The sequence below is a fragment of the Lepisma saccharinum genome, chromosome 18, assembly GCF_977018435.1.
Source record: "Lepisma saccharinum chromosome 18, izLepSacc3.1, whole genome shotgun sequence".
Lineage (NCBI taxonomy): Eukaryota > Metazoa > Arthropoda > Insecta > Zygentoma > Lepismatidae > Lepisma > Lepisma saccharinum.
Window position 1 is genome coordinate 10961328 of NC_139246.1, and position 23789 is coordinate 10985116.

Sequence of the window (23789 nt, forward strand, 5' to 3'; positions counted from 1 at the left end):
GAAGAACTGTAACAAACAACTTGCTGGCTTTCTACCTCCGCGATTTGAAACAAATGAACAACAAGTCCACTTGTCACGTGACCGAGCCTCCAACTTCGTGTGCTCTGTCCTGTGGTCTCGATTCCTCGGGAACTTGACGCTTTCGAACTGTACTAAGTGACGTCACTTCCGTTAAGACCATACTTCAAGTATGTACTTTGTACCTTTCGGACAGAGCCCAAGTAACAAAAATCAAATCAAATTATCGTGAATATGCTGTAAGGAACATACAGTTGGCAACACTGGCTACAAGTGCTGCCCTCGATATAGCTGCTACTCGCCTCGTCGCCATGGCAACAAGGTCGTTACCGTGTGTTTGGTTTGACTACCACGCTGCGCTTAGTTGAGTTAGGCGTAACGTGAATGCAGAAGCAGAGGGCATTCTCTTTTCAGTGTTGTATTGAAGACAAGTGTTTGGTGTGTTGTCTCCGCATCTTGAGCGTACGATACGAATGTTAAAGATAGGTATTGTGTTCTGTGAAAGTGCCAGTTCGTGACAATCGACACTTGATTCATTCTTACCTGGGATAACAGAATGTGCTAAATGCTGTTTCGTGTTTCCTTCCTTGTAGGAATTATGTGACATACATCATTTGCACATGGTAAGTACATGTTTATTCAGTTATCTTGTTTGTCCTTATATCTAAGCGATGACAGTGCGAATTTGCATCCCCTTCCTTGCATGATAATGAAAAATTGAGGGGGGGCAGGGGAACCCCCGAAGTAAGCCCGCCTCCACCCGCATACATTCGAAGGTATGCGGTTGTTATCCTGCTTCTCAAAAATATACCAGGACGTCAGTTGCTCCGGATTTAACTGTTCCCCAGACTTTATTTATTATATTTATTACAATTTGGTTGCATTTTATAATAGATTACAATACTAAACATACTGTATAACATGATTGGTATATACAATACATTATGTGATAAGATATCTGTTCTGAGATCCAGAACAGAGGACATGAATCTCGTGAGTGATATTACATAATGTGTACAATCTTTAACCATTAGTGTACAGTGAAAATAATAACATTTACCATTAATGTACAGTTTTTGGTTTCGACTCTTCTATTTACACGTACAGTCACGGACACTTCTGGGTTGTAATGATACCATTAGCTTACAATGGGATTGTTACAACCCAGCAGTGTCCCATGACTACAACAAAGGCAAAGAACAAATTCATAACCCTTCGTCGTCTTGGACAGAAAGTAATTTTTTTGTGGGCCGATCGTTTCATATGGCCATTTTGCACCCTTCAATATATGCGGGGAAAATCTCCTATCTAAAATCCTTACGTAAGAGTTAAAAATCACTGATTTAAATCACTTTAAATAAATAATTTATAGAATAATGTACACAAGGATTTTGTAAATATCAGAATCGTTTTTGGTGAAAGTACATTAATCTCGTATTCATTTAATGGTGTTTCTTAGGATCTAAGAAAGGAAAAATAAAGAAACAAAATATATGTAGTGATGGGGTGATGTTCATACAAAATGAAATTTCTCTTGATGTAAAATTCAATAATTTTTATAAGCAAAAGTAGCAAACATTTTGTGTAGAAAAATATACAAAATACTAATCATGTTAAACCGTAAACAGTGTTATTATCATTAAACTGTAAATAAACATGGCAGCTGATATATTGCAAGCTATCATTTTAAAAAATGCCAAAATTCTGCTACAAGACTTTAAAAAATATATTAAGTTACAATTATATAGTACATCCAGAATGTTTTATTTTCACTGCAATAAAAGTTACTGAAATTATTATAGTTTAACACACTCGACAAAAATTTTCGTAATAGGTTCATATATACAGTATCAGAAACAGAAAAATGTATATTAACATATGTTTTATTTGCTTTAATCAAACTGTTCAAATATTTTACAGGGCCGTTTAGTAGAAAAAGCCTTTTTTGTAAAAAAAAAAAAAAAAAAAACCAACTGATATCTATATGTATGGGGCCATAAACCATACAAGTAATTTTAAGCATGTTATTTAAAAAATAAGAAAAATCGATTTAAATTTAAAAAATCCGATTTCAACAAAAATCCTCAAAAAAGATCCTTTAAATCAAAATCAAGATTTTTATCCACCCTGTACACAACACATTAAAAAGGTAAGACTAGTCTGAAATCTTCCTCAGAAGCAGTGATAGGGGCTATTCTTAAGAAGCTAAGAACTCTGTCATTATCTCCCAATATAGATGATATAAACCGTTGGGAGGATTATACGTTGGGATGGTATTCTGTAGCTAACAAAATTTTCGCAAAGCATCCCCCCCAACTCTCTCATTATCACCATATTCAACCATAGGAACATCACCCCAGCTAGCCCATATGACGTTGCGTGAAACGACTGTGTCCGATACGAAGTTCTGTTAAAATAACGGTAAATATATAAAAATGTGTATCATGAAGTAATTGGTTAAGTAATGGCAATTTGTTTGGGCATTATTTTGCATCATTTTCGAGGGATTGGTATTTTTTAAAATTTTTCTATTTTAAGATCATTTTGAACATTTTAAATAGTTTTCTGGAAGGCAGTGACATTTTTTGTTACATGAAATATTTATGCAGCTTAATGCTTTTTCACACACAAGCAAACATTTCAAGGAAAAGAAGTACATCTGTACCAATAGCTTCTACATCTATCTTGTACTCCATGCAAGCATTTCTAGAAATTAATGGCTGAAGTCTGGATAATTTTCCCCAGCCAGGATGTTAATTTCGGGAGAGAAAAAGACTGATTTGCTACCAATAGGGTCATGATGGATTTAGAAGTAGCGATTTTATTGGCAACACTGGCATTTGTTGCAAACAGTATTTGTTTTTGTGTGTTTTGTGTATAATTATGAGAAATTAATTAAGTGTATTATTATTTCATAATTGTGTGTGAATGAGTGGGTTTGTGTGATCTGGCCAGATCTTAATTAGAGTAAGTTATTGTAATTTCTGAAGAGTCTGTGTTCTTGGAGTTTTCCACCGTTCAGTGTAGTTTGAAAGAGAAAATAGGATTTGAACATGCGACGAGGGAGTTAGTATAAATATGCCCTTCTGACAGAGGAGAGGACAGTGTGTGTGAAACTGATAGGTGGAGGGAGAGTGATTTACGGACTTCAGAGGCCTCCCATCACTCACAAAGCATCCTCAATTAAATCTCAATTAAATAATATGTAAATAATGTAAAATAGATAATTAATGGTTTAACTGTGCTCGCTCGACGTCGAATACTTATTTAACGTGCCTGACGTCATTCTGGTTCTACATTACAATGGTAATGTCAAACCCACCAAAACAATTAAACAAATAAACAAAAGGCAATCATTAAGAACCTATTTACCTTTTGTCCCAGGGTAAGTGCCATCAGTTGGAGCCCAAGAGATTACATAGGGTAGAACAAATCACACCACAGGGTTAGTTCTATATATATACACTGTAATTTCTATAAAAGAGCACATGCATAAACATTACATCATTGTCCCTTTCATTCTCACAGTCACACTCGCATTCATTTCTCGGCAATCCAATAGACATGAGTAATTAATACAATAATAGTTCGGCGGCATGTTTAAAGTTAGCTACATTAATTTAAACTGTTCTTAATTTGACATTTTACTTTTGCATTTACGGGAAAACATGTTCCGGTCGGAGCTTTACCTGTACGACAAAACACTACTCCTTTTAAGTTGTTGTTGTTGAATGAATGTTAATCTATATATTGTTAATTTTGAGGTTAACAAGGATCACTGATATATAATTATATTGACAATTTATAGCGTCGTACAATCTGAATGTTAAATACTTTGGATGAATGGATAATTGAACGCTGTACGGTTTTACATGTTAAAATGATAGTTGATTCAATTTAATCACCGTAATAAGCAATGTCTGTTCGAGATTTTTAATGTAATTAAGCGAGTTCATTGGATGTCACGACGGGGCGAACGAAGCTTATCCATTTTCACGTCCATTCCGGCTTACCTTTGTCGGCTCTGACTGAAGTCCTCGTGGTGAAGTCGTGGATGTTTGCGGCGTGGTCAATAGATGGCTTCCGGGCGATAAGATAGGATCTCCGCATCTTCAAGGATTGGCAACTGGGTCGGACGCCCCCCAGCAGGGCCTTTCTCTGTCTCTACTCCATATTGATAGTACACAGACACGTGCGAAATAACACAACACGGAACGGTGCGACACACAAAGCGGATACTTTAAGCGGGTGGTTCGCGGAAGATTGTGTAGGATAACACGCCGAAGAAAATCTGAGTAAAAACTGGTGGTTTCCCTTCTCTGCGCGTCTATTTATTTGCTATTCAAAAGGTCTGTTACGGTACCCTCTCTGTCCAAGCGTTGCTAAATTGTCATCAAGTCGTAGCCTCTTGTTCTGCTATCTTCGCCCGTATATTTGGAGTTCTTTGACCCTTCTCGAGCAGCACCTCGAGTAGAGGTTAGCCAAAGATCGGGCCTATTGTAACCTGCACGTTCGTTCCGAAGACAGTGCCAGGGAGTCTGTAGCTATTGTTATCCAGTCTAGCTGTTTAAGCTTTAATATCGGGCTTAATTTATCTCCTATCAAATTCTGCTTTGGGGATTTCGTCGATGATAATCTGCTGCTGGGCTGTCTTTAATTTCAGTTGAATCTGACCATTGGTAACAAAGTTGTATTTTTATATTTCTTTACCCGAGGCTCGGCCTCTTCTCTCGGGAAACAGGCTAGTCCTTCGCTCTCTGCCGTCCAAGTCCCGGTGAACAGCAACAATCCAATGCATATTATTGCTTATTACGATGATTAATTGATTTACCTGATAATTAGCAAGATTTTATCGTTATAACATTCCCCTCTCCTTACACATGAATTTTTTCTGAGCTTAAGATTATATGCGAAGGAGAAATTCATCAAAACTCAATTAATAATTAACGTTAAATCTTGCCTAATTGTTACACCTAGGCGCTCGAATAGGGACTCGAACCCTGGAATATATAGTTGTCTTTCTCTATAGACTAAATTGCACTTTTCAATTAATTTTACATCATTACATTTAATACTAACCAAACATAAAATTGCAGGATTACTCAACATTCATTTGTAGTTCTTGACTCTGTAACATTGATCATTTAACAAACAATCTGCTAACACTTATGAGAATTATCCTATTATGTATGCATATACATATGTAAACTTACTACATTCACACTCTAAGTTATGATGAAAATTCACTCTTTGAGATATAGTTCAGAATTATTGAGTTAATACATAAAATATTTCTTATCATCAATTCAAACCATTTAAAATACATGTTTCTTTACTAAATAATATCTATTCTGGGTAATAAGAATATAAATAATACGTTATTAATGTTGGCATTAACATAACATGATATATACTCGGATATTGATATGTATATAGATATATATATATATATATATAAGTTCTCAGTTTTTTTAATATTAATAATAATAATATCATAATTGTGTTAAATTATTTACACTAGTATGCGGAATAATTTACAAGTTTAAAGGCTCGACTGGTAATCTGGCGCGTTGGGATTGAGTCCCCTACTCGTTGATGGTTGAGGCCATTGTTCGTCAGTCTCTTGCTTCTCATTGTTGTAGGTGGTTCTTACTAAATGAATAGCTTGTGTTCTGCCTTCTTTCATACGATTGTCTTCCTCCTCGCGTGAAAATCGCATGTCGCCACGCCCTCGGTAACCTGCGTTTGTGTTCTGTCCGCCTCCACGGTAGTTTCCTCGATTCGAGCGTTTGGTATCCCTGTCTCGCTGTCTTGGAGGACTGTACTGCGATTGTTCTTGTCGATTGAATTGTTGTCGACGTCCATTGTATGTATTACGTGTAGTCGCCATTTGCACTCGTGGAAAATTTTCTACTCTCTTCCTATCAAAATTATTATTCCCTCTTCTGCTTGATTGATCTTCCCATCGATGTTTTTCGTTCTCCTTCAGCAAATCCATGTCTTCAAGGATAAGCGACATTCGGTCAAAATTTTCTAACACATCTCCTGTAAGCTGTCTCTGTACGTAGCTCGGGTACATAGCTCTGATAGCCGTGAGGATTTCTATCACTTCGGTTCCGGGCTTAAGCGAACGGAATTCATTCACCCTCTGCCAGAAAAACTGTTTGTACGTGAGCCTTCCGTTGACGTCGTACCGCTTGTTTCTTAACTGGGTAACCTTCCTCTCTACCAATGATCTGCACTGAAATTGTTCAATGAAAGCTTTTTCGAAGGTGCTAAAGGTCTTGAACGCTGGTACCTGGTGGTCTAACCAAATGCGTGCGGAACCGCGAAGAAGTTTCTGGATGAGCTTCAGGTGATCCTCTTCGTGAATCCCATATAAAATGCAATCTCTTTTGAATTCTTGAAGAAACGTGGATGGCAAAGTTTCTGTCTTCTCTTGGTCGAAAATCATAAAGTTGTCCAGTGAAAACTTCGAGAAGATGGCACGCCTGCCTATTTCCGAGGTGGCTACACTGGTCTGTACCACGGAGTGGACTCGCGAGCAACTGCTATCCTGCTCCATGACGTCATCGCCTGTGGCTTGACTCCCCGATCGAGATGGTTGCTGCGCTAATGTCGCCAGGGGCGTTGTTTCTCGCTGGTCTTCCTCGTTCCTTGTTCGTGGTGACGTAATAACGATTGAAGAAGTCTCTCTCTGCATCGTTTCTTTGATTCGCGTGACGTCTTGGCGTAAGTCTTGCGTCATGTTTTTTATCTTCCTCCATTGCTGTTCTTCTGAGGTCATCTTTGTTTCGATTTGTCCAAATCTTTCTTCCACCATTCTGGAATCCGCTGCAAGTCGACGATCAACCATTCGGAATTCCTCTTCCATTCTCTTTTCCACGTCATTCTTCTTTTCTTCTATCTTCTCTCCCAGGTGTGCCAGGTGTTCATGGATCTGCCTGACTTCAGTTTCCACTGTTTTTTCCAGGTTCTCAATGTCTTTCGAGTTATCACGATGTCTTTCAACACACTCTTCTTGGGCTTTTTCTATTTTCTCATCATTCTTTTTTAATGCTTGTAGAAACTGATCCATCATTTCTCGGTGTTGTTGTTCTTTCTCTCTTCTTCGCAATTCTTTTTGCCTTTCCTTCTCTTCTTCTTCCAATTTTCTCTTCTTCTCCTTCTCTTCTTCTTCCAATTTTCTCTTCTTCTCCTTCTCTTCTTCTTCCATTTTTCTCTTCTTCTCCTTCTCTTCTTCTTCCAATTGTCTCTTCTTTTCTTTCTCCTCTTTTCGACGTTCTTTCCCTTCTTCCTGTTGCTTCATCATCGTAGTGAAGAGCGTCATTATCGCTTGAACATCCATGGTGCCTTGGGTTGGTAACACTGCCGTTGGTTGCTCACTTTCAGGGATAACGGTATTCTCCGGAGCACGGTTGCTTTCTCCTCCCTGGTCGCCTTCCAGTAACGTCACTTCCTCTCCTTCCTTTGGATTGTCCATTTCTTCAATCTTCTTCCTTTGTCGAGTTATTCTCTCCATCACCCTTCTCCTCGGTCGTTATTCTCTCTCTCTTCTTCCTTGGATTCGATGCGTTCTCGCAGCGAGATATAAATTTCTCTTTTCTTTTTCATAAATAGACCCTACGGGGTTTTGCGTCTCCCCCCTTACCATCCTTGATCGATGCTTTATCCTTATCGCCGCATAAAAATCCAAAATCTCTCGCTATGTAAATTACTTTAACCATTGTTACTTCACGCCCACTATATATATTGCACAAACAATTAAATACTCAATTCACATGCTAACTATGCGTAAATACACTTAAATACTCTAAACTAGAAAATTACTGATTATAGCAACACAAAGAACTAAACGCTTCATACTCTAGGCGTCCTGCGTGGTATTTTTTTTTTTTAACTGCAATAAGTGATTAATATTTGATTTTCTACCTCTATCAATCTCTTGGTTCTTGTCGAAGGCATGTAGGCACATAGCTCTATAACTGAATAATTATGGCACAATAAACTCATTTTTGCGACTATTAATAACTTCCTTCCAACTATCGACACTTATTTAAACTTCGGGCCTACTCGGGCCTAATTATCGCATATTCGGGCCTACTCGGACCTACACGTCGAATGTTCGGGATTACTCATCGAACCTACATGTCACATGTTCGGAATTACTCGTCGAATCTACATGTCACATGTTCGGGATTACTCATCGAACCTACAAGTCACCTTGTTCGGACGTACTCGTCGAACCTACATGTCGCTTGTTCGGGCGTACTCGTCGAACCTACATGTCGCTTGTTCGGGCGCCATCTTTTAACTGTGCTCGCTCGACGTCGAATACTTATTTAACGTGCCTGACGTCATTCTGGTTCTACATTACAATGGTAATGTCAAACCCACCAAAACAATTAAACAAATAAACAAAAGGCAATCATTAAGAACCTATTTACCTTTTGTCCCAGGGTAAGTGCCATCAGTTGGAGCCCAAGAGATTACATAGGGTAGAACAAATCACACCACAGGGTTAGTTCTATATATATACACTGTAATTTCTATAAAAGAGCACATGCATAAACATTACATCATTGCCCCTTTCATTCTCACAGTCACACTCGCATTCATTTCTCGGCAATCCAATAGACATGAGTAATTAATACAATAATAGTTCGGCGGCATGTTTAAAGTTAGCTACATTAATTTAAACTGTTCTTAATTTGACATTTTACTTTTGCATTTACGGGAAAACATGTTCCGGTCGGAGCTTTACCTGTACGACAAAACACTACTCCTTTTAAGTTGTTGTTGTTGAATGAATGTTAATCTATATATTGTTAATATTGAGGTTAACAAGGATCACTGATATATAATTATATTGACAATTTATAGCGTCGTACAATCTGAATGTTAAATACTTTGGATGAATGGATAATTGAACGCTGTACGGTTTTACATGTTAAAATGATAGTTGATTCAATTTAATCACCGTAATAAGCAATGTCTGTTCGAGATTTTTAATGTAATTAAGCGAGTTCATTGGATGTCACGACGGGGCGAACGAAGCTTATCCATTTTCACGTCCATTCCGGCTTACCTTTGTCGGCTCTGACTGAAGTCCTCGTGGTGAAGTCGTGGATGTTTGCGGCGTGGTCAATAGATGGCTTCCGGGCGATAAGATAGGATCTCCGCATCTTCAAGGATTGGCAACTGGGTCGGACGCCCCCCAGCAGGGCCTTTCTCTGTCTCTACTCCATATTGATAGTACACAGACACGTGCGAAATAACACAACACGGAACGGTGCGACACACAAAGCGGATACTTTAAGCGGGTGGTTCGCGGAAGATTGTGTAGGATAACACGCCGAAGAAAATCTGAGTAAAAACTGGTGGTTTCCCTTCTCTGCGCGTCTATTTATTTGCTATTCAAAAGGTCTGTTACGGTACCCTCTCTGTCCAAGCGTTGCTAAATTGTCATCAAGTCGTAGCCTCTTGTTCTGCTATCTTCGCCCGTATATTTGGAGTTCTTTGACCCTTCTCGAGCAGCACCTCGAGTAGAGGTTAGCCAAAGATCGGGCCTATTGTAACCTGCACGTTCGTTCCGAAGACAGTGCCAGGGAGTCTGTAGCTATTGTTATCCAGTCTAGCTGTTTAAGCTTTAATATCGGGCTTAATTTATCTCCTATCAAATTCTGCTTTGGGGATTTCGTCGATGATAATCTGCTGCTGGGCTGTCTTTAATTTCAGTTGAATCTGACCATTGGTAACAAAGTTGTATTTTTATATTTCTTTACCCGAGGCTCGGCCTCTTCTCTCGGGAAACAGGCTAGTCCTTCGCTCTCTGCCGTCCAAGTCCCGGTGAACAGCAACAATCCAATGCATATTATTGCTTATTACGATGATTAATTGATTTACCTGATAATTAGCAAGATTTTATCGTTATAATGGAAGAATCCGAACCTTGTTTGTTGTAAATAAATGTATAAAGCCCATTACTTCGACTTTCAGCAATTACCCTACAACGAAATTTCAGTGTGATCTTGCCTGCGAATTGATTCTTTGGTTCCGAGCGCTCTGGTGAGGAACGGGATGGGAACCCAGGACTAACGAGCCTATTTAGTTGTTTATTTGGGTTTTTCCTGCCAGAAGCGGCCCGGCAAGGGTGACGTGTTGCGGAACACATTTTATTTATATATAATCTCGATTCGCACCAGTTGCAATCCAGAATTGTGTTAGCAGATGCAGGTAACATGTGCGCAATCGTACAATCAAACGAATTCCCGTTCACTATTTTTTTTTAAAAGAAATGCATGCAATAGAACGGACAACTGAAGCCAACCGTACCTGTCGCAATTTTGCTTCAGGTAACATCGTTCGTGAAAAAAACACATCAAAACGGGATCGAGTTTTTCGACATACTGAAACACGTTCATGATTAATTTGCTATGGGAAAAATGGCAAGACATGAAATTTGAAAGACATAAGCTCACTGGCAGCGGGCTAGAAAGAATCCAAATCAATTATGGCCACAGAAACATACAGGGTGTTCCCATACAACACAGTCAAACATTCACACCCTATAGAGGAGAATATGAAGGCGAAGAACTTTTCTTAATAAAACATTTAAATACTGACCAAGGCAGAATGTATAGTATAAAAAATATATACACTAAAAAGGCAATGTTTCCACCCTCTGACAGGGTCTTCTTGAGACGAATATTCACCAGCAAGGCTTAATAGTGAACTTTTCTTAGCAATTTTTACTCATTGAAACCTTGTCTGGGCACGATGGAGACTGTGAAAGACGTAAAGTTTCACCTGCATGTATGCAACCGTGCTGATTCTCAGTGCCTAGCGACATTTATTTTTCTGTTGGGAACATAGATAAAGCGACATTGAACTATTGACATTGTGTGACGAACTGTTAAACTGTCATAACTGTTAGTAGTGTAATTGGGTTGTTTCAAAGTCGTACTTAGTAGGTATTCTCTTTTTTTATCAATTGAATATTATTTTTTGACATATTTTGACAATTTTTTGTCGATGTTTTAGCGTTTGACGATTTTTCAGTGCAATTTTCACCGCATCTCATTTTTTTCCCACTCGTACTTGGTAGGTATGCATTTGTAGCCTCTTTTTTATCAATTGAAAATCAGTTTTTGACATATTTTGACAAATTTTTGTTGATGTTTTAGCGTTTAGCGATGTTTTTGTAAAATTTCCTATTTTTTTTTTCCCACTCGTACTTGGTACGAATGCCACGATCTTACGTGATATAACTTAACCTATTTATTTTTTTTTCGTGCTAAACTACACGAGAGCCTCTACGTGCTTTGACCTACTTTAGAGTAGAACCATAAAGACAGAGCTGCAACCGAAAGTGAGGCTCGAAGTGAGGCTCGGTGAGGCTCGACTTAATAGTTTGCTCTTGTAAGACATAAGCCTTATTTTCTCGCAGTGTTGCCAATATTTTACTCGAAATAAAATCACCAAGGTTTTTTTCTTGGTCTAACCTATGTTATTGAACTGCGTCGTCACGTCCAAACCTGCATGACTTCCGAACACTATTGGTTTTATTCATATTTTTTCTTACGTATAGGTGTATATGATGAATCCCCAAACAGATTTTTCCTAAGTCTTACTGTTTCCAAGATAACCCCACTTCCGGTTGCCATTTTGGATTTCTGAACATAGGTTCTATTCATATTTTTTCTCACGTATAGGTGTACCTGATGAATCTGCAAACAGATTTTTCCTAAGTCTTACAGTTTCCAAGATAACCCCACTTCCGGTCGCCATTTTGGATTTCCGAACATAGGTTCTATTCATATTTTACTTACATATAGGCGTACGTGACGAATCCGTAAACAGATTTTTTCTAAGTCTTACCGTTTCAAACATAACCCCACTTCCGGTCGCTATTTTGGATTTCCGAGCATAGGTTCTATTCATATTTTACTTACATATAGGCGTACATGACGAATCCGCAAACAGATTTTTCCTAAGTCTCACCGTTTCTAGTAGTGCAGATTAGGGCATTCAACGTCCTCTTGTGGTGAGCTGAAGTGGTGAGCTTGCCTTAATGGATTTCTATCGTAAGGCATGAGCTCTATTTGATGGCGCAGTGTTGCTTATGCAATTAAGCCGGTTCTGGAACCGAAAATGAGGCTCGGTGAGGCTCGGTGAGGCTCGCCAAACCTCAAAAACCTATTTTCTCTCCATGTTCCGCGCCTTATTTATTGCGCTGACGATGTTTCACAGTGTAGAAAACAGCACCAAAACATCAAAAACTTATTCTGATTATTTGGAGCTCACCAAAACCTCAAAAACTTATTTTTATTAATTGAGGTTCACCAAACCTCAAAAACTCTTATTTTTTTTCTATGTTCAGCGTCTTATTTATTGCGCTGACACAACATGATGAGTAAATAATGCAGTTTCTTATTCTTGAAGGATGAATGCATCTTATCGTAATTTTCCAAGCTCCGGTCAAATGTTTGTATATCGTGACCTTTGTAAACCTCTCTCTCGGGAACGATGTGCCACACACACGCGCGTGCACGCCTATATTGTGACGCAAACAAACAAACAAATAATATTTTTTTTAAGATTCCTGGCCCCTAACCCCACTTCCGGTCGCTATTTTGGATTTCCGAGCATAGGTTCTATTCATATTTTATTTACATATAGGCGTACGTGATGAATCAGCAAACAGATTTGTCCTAAGTCTTACCGTTTCCAAGATAACCCCACTTCCGGTCGCTATTTTGGATTTCCGAACATAGGTTCTATTTATATTTTTTCTCACATATAGGTGTACGTGATGAATCACCAAACAGATTCTTCCTAAGGTTTACCGTTTCCAAGATAACCCCACTTCCGGTCGCTATTTTGGATTTCCGACCATAGGTTCTATTTATATTTTACTTACATATAGGCGTACGTGATGAATCCGCAAACAGATTTTTCCTAAGTCTTACTGTTTCCAAGATAATCCCACTTCCGGTCGCTATTTTGGATTTCCGAACATAGGTTCTATTCACATTTTACTCACGTATAGGCGTACGTGATGAATCCGCAAACAGATTTTTCCTAAGTCATGAATTGGAGGGTTCTATGGCAACTTATATTAATTCTCGTAAGAGAACAGAAAATACAAAAAAAAAAAAAAACAATACTGTGGTCACTACAACAAATAGTTTTCTTCAACCCCTATCCAACAAACAAAAAAAAATCATCATCCTAACTAGAACCATGTAACTAACATTGTGATGACTCATATTAAATACCTCTTAATTGTATTACTTATAAGGGTATACTATTACACAATGTTTTTGTAACAAGTTATTACGTAACATTGTGATGACTCATATCTAATGTTTTTTGTTGTATTAACTATAAGGGAGTAAACTATTACACAACATGTTGCAACAAGTTATGATGTAATGTGATGAGTCATATCTAACGTGGCGTCTTCTGATTGGTTAATTATTACAGGTGTTTTCAATACGGTCCGCGTTTTTATTATATAAGACGGCATACACTGCAGATCAGTCAGTCTCGTGAGAGCAGTCGAAGAGTACGGACGTCCTGTTGCAGCGCTCCTTGTTTTTGTAAAAAAAATAGGTATTTAACTTTCTTTGAAGCTACATACCATCTATTATTTCAAGTTCAAAGGTGTTTCACGTGGTTTTTCATAGTAATTTCGACCAGATTGAATTTTGACGTGATCGTGCATTTTCTATTTCACCTCAAGAAATTCTATATAAATAACATACCTGAAAATTGTATCGCTATATACTAGACTTTTTGATTTCTGTGATTTTCGAAAAAGCAATGGCATCCACCACCAGTTTCAATCGTAAAAATGATAAAACTGAATGTGTTACTTGTGGGAAGCTAATCTCAAGGAACAATTTATCGGTACACAGGGCAAGATGTAGCGAAACAGGTTCGAGAATTAATCGTTCGTCACCTTCTAAGTCTTGTGCTCGATGCGGAAAGATGATTAGCATTACAAATTTAAGTAAACACCTCAAAATTTGCAAACCATCGACCGAACAAGGAACATTGAAAAGAAAAATCGATGATCCAGGAACCGAAGCTTCCACTTCCAAGCAAATTAAATTATCCAATGAACGCAAACCAATTAGATCTGCATTCAACGACCAACTCCAGGATTTTTCAATTAAGTCAGAACCAGGCCGTGACATCCTTAGTTTCTTGGATGAAACGAAAACATCTGTACTAAATATTTTGAAAGATAAACTTGAAAACAACTCTATAAAAGTATACGTTGTTCTGTTTTCCGAATACGAGAAAGTTGATGGCACAACGAGTATTTTTTATCATCGTACAAAAAATCAGACTCTTTATTTTGCTGACGTCGAAAATTTGGACAACTTCTATTATAAAGTTTCTAACGAGCTGGTTAAGAAACATGACGATTTCGAGGCTAAAGGGTCGGGATGGTCTCTGTGTGGAAGTCCTCACACGTTAACCGTTTACGTGAACCAATTCTCGCCTCTTCGTGCATCCAGCTACGTTCCTCTTCCACCGAACATTCAACACAAGAGGGCTGTGTTAAATATACAGAACAGCGATAACAAGTGTTTTCTCTGGTGTGTGTTGGCTGCACTGCATCCTGTTCATTGCAAAAATAATCCAGAACGGATTTATCATTACAAGCAATACGAGTCCGAATTTGAAAGTGTAATGTCTGACATCGAATACCCGGTGACATTGTCGGATATAACAAAGTTCGAAAATCGTGCAGGAAAACGCATCGCTATTAATGTATATTCCTTTACGTCAGATAAATATCTTGTACACCCCGTCAGGATAAGCGATATCGACGATGACGATGCTTGTGTGATTAATCTTCTTCTAATTTCCAACGAGGATGTTCATCACTATACGCTAATTTGTTCACTATCACGTTTGGTCAGAAGTCAATCAACCAAGCATGCAAACAACATCGAAGTTTGCCCGAGATGCCTAACCACGTTCGACGATCGTGACCGACGTGATCATCAAAATCTTCATAGTCGTCAAATTGCTCTGGAGAAACTTGCCGAACATAAAATTTATTGTGGTGACAACAGACCGGCTAGAATGTTGATGCCCGAAACGAACGAAGTCGAAGAATTCAAAATGCACAAGGCATTGTTGGAACATCCTGCAATCATCGTCGCAGATTTCGAGGCGTTCCTCAAACCACTCTCCTACTGCGAACCGGATCCTGAAATTTCCTCCACAACGCCGTACCAGCTTCATCAACCCAATAGTTTCGGCTATGTTGTTGTGCGACGTGATAAAATAAATGAAGCATATATATACCGCGGGCCAAATGTAATCGAACACTTCCTGGAAAAAATGGTGGAGGAGGTTGAGGTAATTGGTAGCGTACTGCTTACATCAAAACCGATGACACCTTTAACTGAAAATGAACTTCAAAATTACAATTCCACTGAGGTGTGTCCGGTATGTGATCAAAGTTTCACTGATGAGAACAAAAAAATATTCCACCACGATCATTTCAGCGGAAACTACATAGGTGGAATTTGCAACACGTGCAATCTTAAAACCCAGAAACCTAAATTCATCCCCATATTCTTTCACAACGGAAGCGGATATGATTTTCACCACCTGGTGAGACATCTTGGCTACGATCCGAAACGTATAGGTGTCTTGGCCGAGAATGAAGAACGCTACATTAGTCTCAGCAAGCAAGTGTTGATTCCGGGAACGAAAAATACAATCGAGATGCGCTTCCTGGATTCGTATAGATTTCTCTCTGCAAGTCTGGATGCTTTAGCGAACAAACTCACCGACGATCAATTTAAAATAACTAGAGCTAGTTTTCCCAACGTAGACATAGAACTCGTTAGACGTAAAGGGATTTATCCTTACGAATATGTTAGTGATGGTTCTAAATTTAACGACGACGCTCTTCCACTTCCAAGAGAATTTTACAGCAGACTCAGAGAGAAAGGAATCGCGGAAGAAGAATACCAACACGCGCAACTCATGTGGGAGAAATTAGAATGTACGACACTCGGAGACTACCACGACGCATACTTAAAACTGGACGTGACGATACTCGCGGATGTTTTTCAAGCGTTCAGGAAAACGGCAACGAATATTTATAAATTAGATCCAGCGTATTTCTACAGTCTACCGGGATTAGCGTGGTCGGCAATGTTATTCCAGACAAAGGTCAAGCTGGAACTGATATCGGACGTTGACATGTTGCTATTTATCGAAAGAGGGATACGAGGTGGAATGGTGCAATGCGTACAGAGACATGCGAAAGCTAATAACGTACACATGAAAGAAGATTACGATTCAAATCGAGCATCGAATTACATCTTCTACGCTGATGTTAATAATCTCTACGGACATGCCATGGTTCAAAAACTTCCTTACGGGGGATTCGAATGGTTAGATCCCACTTCGATAGATATTATTCATTTCGACGATAGCGAGTGTGGTTTCTTCGCAGAGGTAGATCTCCAATTCTCCGACCACCTGCACGACACGTTTTCGGATTTGCCTCCGACTCCCGAAATCAAATGTCCACCCGACTCGGTTCAAGACAAGCTTTTGTTAACATTGGACCCTAAACAGAGATACGTCGTCCACTACAAGAATCTCCGGTTTTTGATTGGGAAGGGTGTTCAGATAGTAAATGTTAGAAGAATACTAAAGTTTAAACATTCCACGTGGTTAAGACCTTACATAGAAACTAACACACAACATAGAACAGCTGCCACTTCCGATTTAGACAAGGACTTCTTTAAATTAATGAACAATGCGGTGTACGGAAAGACCATGGAGAATGTTAGAAAGCACGTAGACGTGAAATTAATTTCCGATAAGAATAAATGTCGGAAGTGGATAGCCGATCCTAGATTCAAGTCGAGAAAAATTTACAACGAGAATTTGGCACTTTTCAATCTAGATATAAAATTGATGAAATTCAGAAAACCAATTTACGTTGGCGCAACGGTTCTCGACTTGTCGAAACTTTACATGTTCGAATTTCATTACGACGTGATGAAACCCTTCTACAATGATAAAATATCACTTTTGTACACGGACACCGACAGCTTCATTTACAGCATACAAACACCTAACCTATACGAAGACATAAAAAATCCTTCCATGCTTGAGTATTTCGATACTTCTGCGTATCCTCAACCCAACAGATTTGGGATTCCATCTCGTAACAAAAAAGTCCTAGGTAAACTGAAAGATGAATGTAACGGTGATATTATTGTTGAGTTCGCGGGTTTGCGTTCGAAGATGTATGCCATGAGAACAGAGAGTAGCGTCACGAAGAAAGCAAAAGGTGTGGGCAAGAATACGGTGGAGAACAAACTCACCTTCCACGATTACATCGATTGCCTTTACTCACAATCGACGATACTAAGTATAGAACAAAGAATCCAAAGTGTAGACCACGTGATTACAACAAACGAAGTTAGGAAGGTAGCATTAGATCCGCACGACGATAAAAGATGTATTTTGTCTTGTGGAATCCACACGTTGCCTTGGGGACACTATCGTTTAGAAAATAGTAAAAATTGTAGGCAATGCAATTGAAAAAAAAATAAACTTAAATAACTATAACTAAAATAAAAAAAACTTTGACTGTCTCAAATTATCACATACACAATAAAGAACTAGCAAGGACAATGAATCTCTTTGGTTTCCGAAAGCAAACAATGGAGACTGTACACCGCAAGGCAGATCATGAATTTCTACCTTCCATGTTATCTAAACTCAACGGCCTGTTGATCAATCAATTTTCAAAACGTTGCTCTTCTTGCTGGAACAGGGACGATTTCGGATTCGCGACGATCGACGTGACGAGGAAACCCAACGACGGAAAATACAGAAACAAAATCAACGACTTTCAAAACGTTGCAACGTTGTGAGAAACGTTTCTCACAACGTTGCAACGTTTTGAAAGTCGTTGATTTTGTTTCTGTATTTTCCGTCGTTGGGTTTCCTCGTCACGTCGATCGTCGCGAATCCGAAATCGTCCCTGTTCCAGCAAGAAGAGCAACGTTTTGAAAATTGATTGATCAACAGGCCGTTGAGTTTAGATAACATGGAAGGTAGAAATTCATGATCTGCCTTGCGGTGTACAGTCTCCATTGTTTGCTTTCGGAAACCAAAGAGATTCATTGTCCTTGCTAGTTCTTTATTGTGTATGTGATAATTTGAGACAGTCAAAGTTTTTTTTATTTTAGTTATAGTTATTTAAGTTTATTTTTTTTCAATTGCATTGCCTACAATTTTTACTATTTTCTAAACGATAGTGTCCCCAAGGCAACGTGTGGATTCCACAAGACAAAATACATCTTTTATCGTCGTGCGGATCTAATGCTACCTTCCTAACTTCGTTTGTTGTAATCACGTGGTCTACACTTTGGATTCTTTGTTCTATACTTAGTATCGTCGATTGTGAGTAAAGGCAATCGATGTAATCGTGGAAGGTGAGTTTGTTCTCCACCGTATTCTTGCCCACACCTTTTGCTTTCTTCGTGACGCTACTCTCTGTTCTCATGGCATACATCTTCGAACGCAAACCCGCGAACTCAACAATAATATCACCGTTACATTCATCTTTCAGTTTACCTAGGACTTTTTTGTTACGAGATGGAATCCCAAATCTGTTGGGTTGAGGATACGCAGAAGTATCGAAATACTCAAGCATGGAAGGATTTTTTATGTCTTCGTATAGGTTAGGTGTTTGTATGCTGTAAATGAAGCTGTCGGTGTCCGTGTACAAAAGTGATATTTTATCATTGTAGAAGGGTTTCATCACGTCGTAATGAAATTCGAACATGTAAAGTTTCGACAAGTCGAGAACCGTTGCGCCAACGTAAATTGGTTTTCTGAATTTCATCAATTTTATATCTAGATTGAAAAGTGCCAAATTCTCGTTGTAAATTTTTCTCGACTTGAATCTAGGATCGGCTATCCACTTCCGACATTTATTCTTATCGGAAATTAATTTCACGTCTACGTGCTTTCTAACATTCTCCATGGTCTTTCCGTACACCGCATTGTTCATTAATTTAAAGAAGTCCTTGTCTAAATCGGAAGTGGCAGCTGTTCTATGTTGTGTGTTAGTTTCTATGTAAGGTCTTAACCACGTGGAATGTTTAAACTTTAGTATTCTTCTAACATTTACTATCTGAACACCCTTCCCAATCAAAAACCGGAGATTCTTGTAGTGGACGACGTATCTCTGTTTAGGGTCCAATGTTAACAAAAGCTTGTCTTGAACCGAGTCGGGTGGACATTTGATTTCGGGAGTCGGAGGCAAATCCGAAAACGTGTCGTGCAGGTGGTCGGAGAATTGGAGATCTACCTCTGCGAAGAAACCACACTCGCTATCGTCGAAATGAATAATATCTATCGAAGTGGGATCTAACCATTCGAATCCCCCGTAAGGAAGTTTTTGAACCATGGCATGTCCGTAGAGATTATTAACATCAGCGTAGAAGATGTAATTCGATGCTCGATTTGAATCGTAATCTTCTTTCATGTGTACGTTATTAGCTTTCGCATGTCTCTGTACGCATTGCACCATTCCACCTCGTATCCCTCTTTCGATAAATAGCAACATGTCAACGTCCGATATCAGTTCCAGCTTGACCTTTGTCTGGAATAACATTGCCGACCACGCTAATCCCGGTAGACTGTAGAAATACGCTGGATCTAATTTATAAATATTCGTTGCCGTTTTCCTGAACGCTTGAAAAACATCCGCGAGTATCGTCACGTCCAGTTTTAAGTATGCGTCGTGGTAGTCTCCGAGTGTCGTACATTCTAATTTCTCCCACATGAGTTGCGCGTGTTGGTATTCTTCTTCCGCGATTCCTTTCTCTCTGAGTCTGCTGTAAAATTCTCTTGGAAGTGGAAGAGCGTCGTCGTTAAATTTAGAACCATCACTAACATATTCGTAAGGATAAATCCCTTTACGTCTAACGAGTTCTATGTCTACGTTGGGAAAACTAGCTCTAGTTATTTTAAATTGATCGTCGGTGAGTTTGTTCGCTAAAGCATCCAGACTTGCAGAGAGAAATCTATACGAATCCAGGAAGCGCATCTCGATTGTATTTTTCGTTCCCGGAATCAACACTTGCTTGCTGAGACTAATGTAGCGTTCTTCATTCTCGGCCAAGACACCTATACGTTTCGGATCGTAGCCAAGATGTCTCACCAGGTGGTGAAAATCATATCCGCTTCCGTTGTGAAAGAATATGGGGATGAATTTAGGTTTCTGGGTTTTAAGATTGCACGTGTTGCAAATTCCACCTATGTAGTTTCCGCTGAAATGATCGTGGTGGAATATTTTTTTGTTCTCATCAGTGAAACTTTGATCACATACCGGACACACCTCAGTGGAATTGTAATTTTGAAGTTCATTTTCAGTTAAAGGTGTCATCGGTTTTGATGTAAGCAGTACGCTACCAATTACCTCAACCTCCTCCACCATTTTTTCCAGGAAGTGTTCGATTACATTTGGCCCGCGGTATATATATGCTTCATTTATTTTATCACGTCGCACAACAACATAGCCGAAACTATTGGGTTGATGAAGCTGGTACGGCGTTGTGGAGGAAATTTCAGGATCCGGTTCGCAGTAGGAGAGTGGTTTGAGGAACGCCTCGAAATCTGCGACGATGATTGCAGGATGTTCCAACAATGCCTTGTGCATTTTGAATTCTTCGACTTCGTTCGTTTCGGGCATCAACATTCTAGCCGGTCTGTTGTCACCACAATAAATTTTATGTTCGGCAAGTTTCTCCAGAGCAATTTGACGACTATGAAGATTTTGATGATCACGTCGGTCACGATCGTCGAACGTGGTTAGGCATCTCGGGCAAACTTCGATGTTGTTTGCATGCTTGGTTGATTGACTTCTGACCAAACGTGATAGTGAACAAATTAGCGTATAGTGATGAACATCCTCGTTGGAAATTAGAAGAAGATTAATCACACAAGCATCGTCATCGTCGATATCGCTTATCCTGACGGGGTGTACAAGATATTTATCTGACGTAAAGGAATATACATTAATAGCGATGCGTTTTCCTGCACGATTTTCGAACTTTGTTATATCCGACAATGTCACCGGGTATTCGATGTCAGACATTACACTTTCAAATTCGGACTCGTATTGCTTGTAATGATAAATCCGTTCTGGATTATTTTTGCAATGAACAGGATGCAGTGCAGCCAACACACACCAGAGAAAACACTTGTTATCGCTGTTCTGTATATTTAACACAGCCCTCTTGTGTTGAATGTTCGGTGGAAGAGGAACGTAGCTGGATGCACGAAGAGGCGAGAATTGGTTCACGTAAACGGTTAACGTGTGAGGACTTCCACACAGAGACCATCCCGACCCTTTAGCCTCGAAATCGTCATGTTTCTTAACCAGCTCGTTAGAAACTTTATAATAGAAGTTGTCCAAATTTTCGACGTCAGCAAAATAAAGAGTCTGATTTTTTGTACGATGATAAAAAATACTCGTTGTGCCATCAACTTTCTCGTATTCGGAAAACAGAACAACGTATACTTTTATAGAGTTGTTTTCAAGTTTATCTTTCAAAATATTTAGTACAGATGTTTTCGTTTCATCCAAGAAACTAAGGATGTCACGGCCTGGTTCTGACTTAATTGAAAAATCCTGGAGTTGGTCGTTGAATGCAGATCTAATTGGTTTGCGTTCATTGGATAATTTAATTTGCTTGGAAGTGGAAGCTTCGGTTCCTGGATCATCGATTTTTCTTTTCAATGTTCCTTGTTCGGTCGATGGTTTGCAAATTTTGAGGTGTTTACTTAAATTTGTAATGCTAATCATCTTTCCGCATCGAGCACAAGACTTAGAAGGTGACGAACGATTAATTCTCGAACCTGTTTCGCTACATCTTGCCCTGTGTACCGATAAATTGTTCCTTGAGATTAGCTTCCCACAAGTAACACATTCAGTTTTATCATTTTTACGATTGAAACTGGTGGTGGATGCCATTGCTTTTTCGAAAATCACAGAAATCAAAAAGTCTAGTATATAGCGATACAATTTTCAGGTATGTTATTTATATAGAATTTCTTGAGGTGAAATAGAAAATGCACGATCACGTCAAAATTCAATCTGGTCGAAATTACTATGAAAAACCACGTGAAACACCTTTGAACTTGAAATAATAGATGGTATGTAGCTTCAAAGAAAGTTAAATACCTATTTTTTTTACAAAAACAAGGAGCGCTGCAACAGGACGTCCGTACTCTTCGACTGCTCTCACGAGACTGACTGATCTGCAGTGTATGCCGTCTTATATAATAAAAACGCGGACCGTATTGAAAACACCTGTAATAATTAACCAATCAGAAGACGCCACGTTAGATATGACTCATCACATTACATCATAACTTGTTGCAACATGTTGTGTAATAGTTTACTCCCTTATAGTTAATACAACAAAAAACATTAGATATGAGTCATCACAATGTTACGTAATAACTTGTTACAAAAACATTGTGTAATAGTATACCCTTATAAGTAATACAATTAAGAGGTATTTAATATGAGTCATCACAATGTTAGTTACATGGTTCTAGTTAGGATGATGATTTTTTTTTGTTTGTTGGATAGGGGTTGAAGAAAACTATTTGTTGTAGTGACCACAGTATTGTTTTTTTTTTTTTTGTATTTTCTGTTCTCTTACGAGAATTAATATAAGTTGCCATAGAACCCTCCAATTCATGACTTAGGAAAAATCTGTTTGCGGATTCATCACGTACGCCTATACGTGAGTAAAATGTGAATAGAACCTATGTTCGGAAATCCAAAATAGCGACCGGAAGTGGGATTATCTTGGAAACAGTAAGACTTAGGAAAAATCTGTTTGCGGATTCATCACGTACGCCTATATGTAAGTAAAATATAAATAGAACCTATGGTCGGAAATCCAAAATAGCGACCGGAAGTGGGGTTATCTTGGAAACGGTAAACCTTAGGAAGAATCTGTTTGGTGATTCATCACGTACACCTATATGTGAGAAAAAATATAAATAGAACCTATGTTCGGAAATCCAAAATAGCGACCGGAAGTGGGGTTATCTTGGAAACGGTAAGACTTAGGACAAATCTGTTTGCTGATTCATCACGTACGCCTATATGTAAATAAAATATGAATAGAACCTATGCTCGGAAATCCAAAATAGCGACCGGAAGTGGGGTTAGGGGCCAGGAATCTTAAAAAAAATATTATTTGTTTGTTTGTTTGCGTCACAATATAGGCGTGCACGCGCGTGTGTGTGGCACATCGTTCCCGAGAGAGAGGTTTACAAAGGTCACGATATACAAACATTTGACCGGAGCTTGGAAAATTACGATAAGATGCATTCATCCTTCAAGAATAAGAAACTGCATTATTTACTCATCATGTTGTGTCAGCGCAATAAATAAGACGCTGAACATAGAAAAAAATAAGAGTTTTTGAGGTTTGGTGAACCTCAATTAATAAAAATAAGTTTTTGAGGTTTTGGTGAGCTCCAAATAATCAGAATAAGTTTTTGATGTTTTGGTGCTGTTTTCTACACTGTGAAACATCGTCAGCGCAATAAATAAGGCGCGGAACATGGAGAGAAAATAGGTTTTTGAGGTTTGGCGAGCCTCACCGAGCCTCACCGAGCCTCATTTTCGGTTCCAGAACCGGCTTAATTGCATAAGCAACACTGCGCCATCAAAT

The 23789-nt window shown here is 38.8% G+C and overlaps 1 protein-coding gene across 1 annotated transcript in view; it reads left to right on the top strand.

Moving 5' to 3' along the window:
* The first annotated feature begins 397 nt into the window (after positions 1-397).
* The window catches only part of LOC146001841 (organic anion transporter 3-like), a 127369-nt gene continuing 103977 nt past the window's right edge, over positions 398-23789 (top strand). The window contains exon 1 of the mRNA XM_083139531.1: positions 398-641. The gene's annotated coding sequence lies outside the window, so the exon portion shown is untranslated. The remainder of the gene's footprint in view (positions 642-23789) is intronic.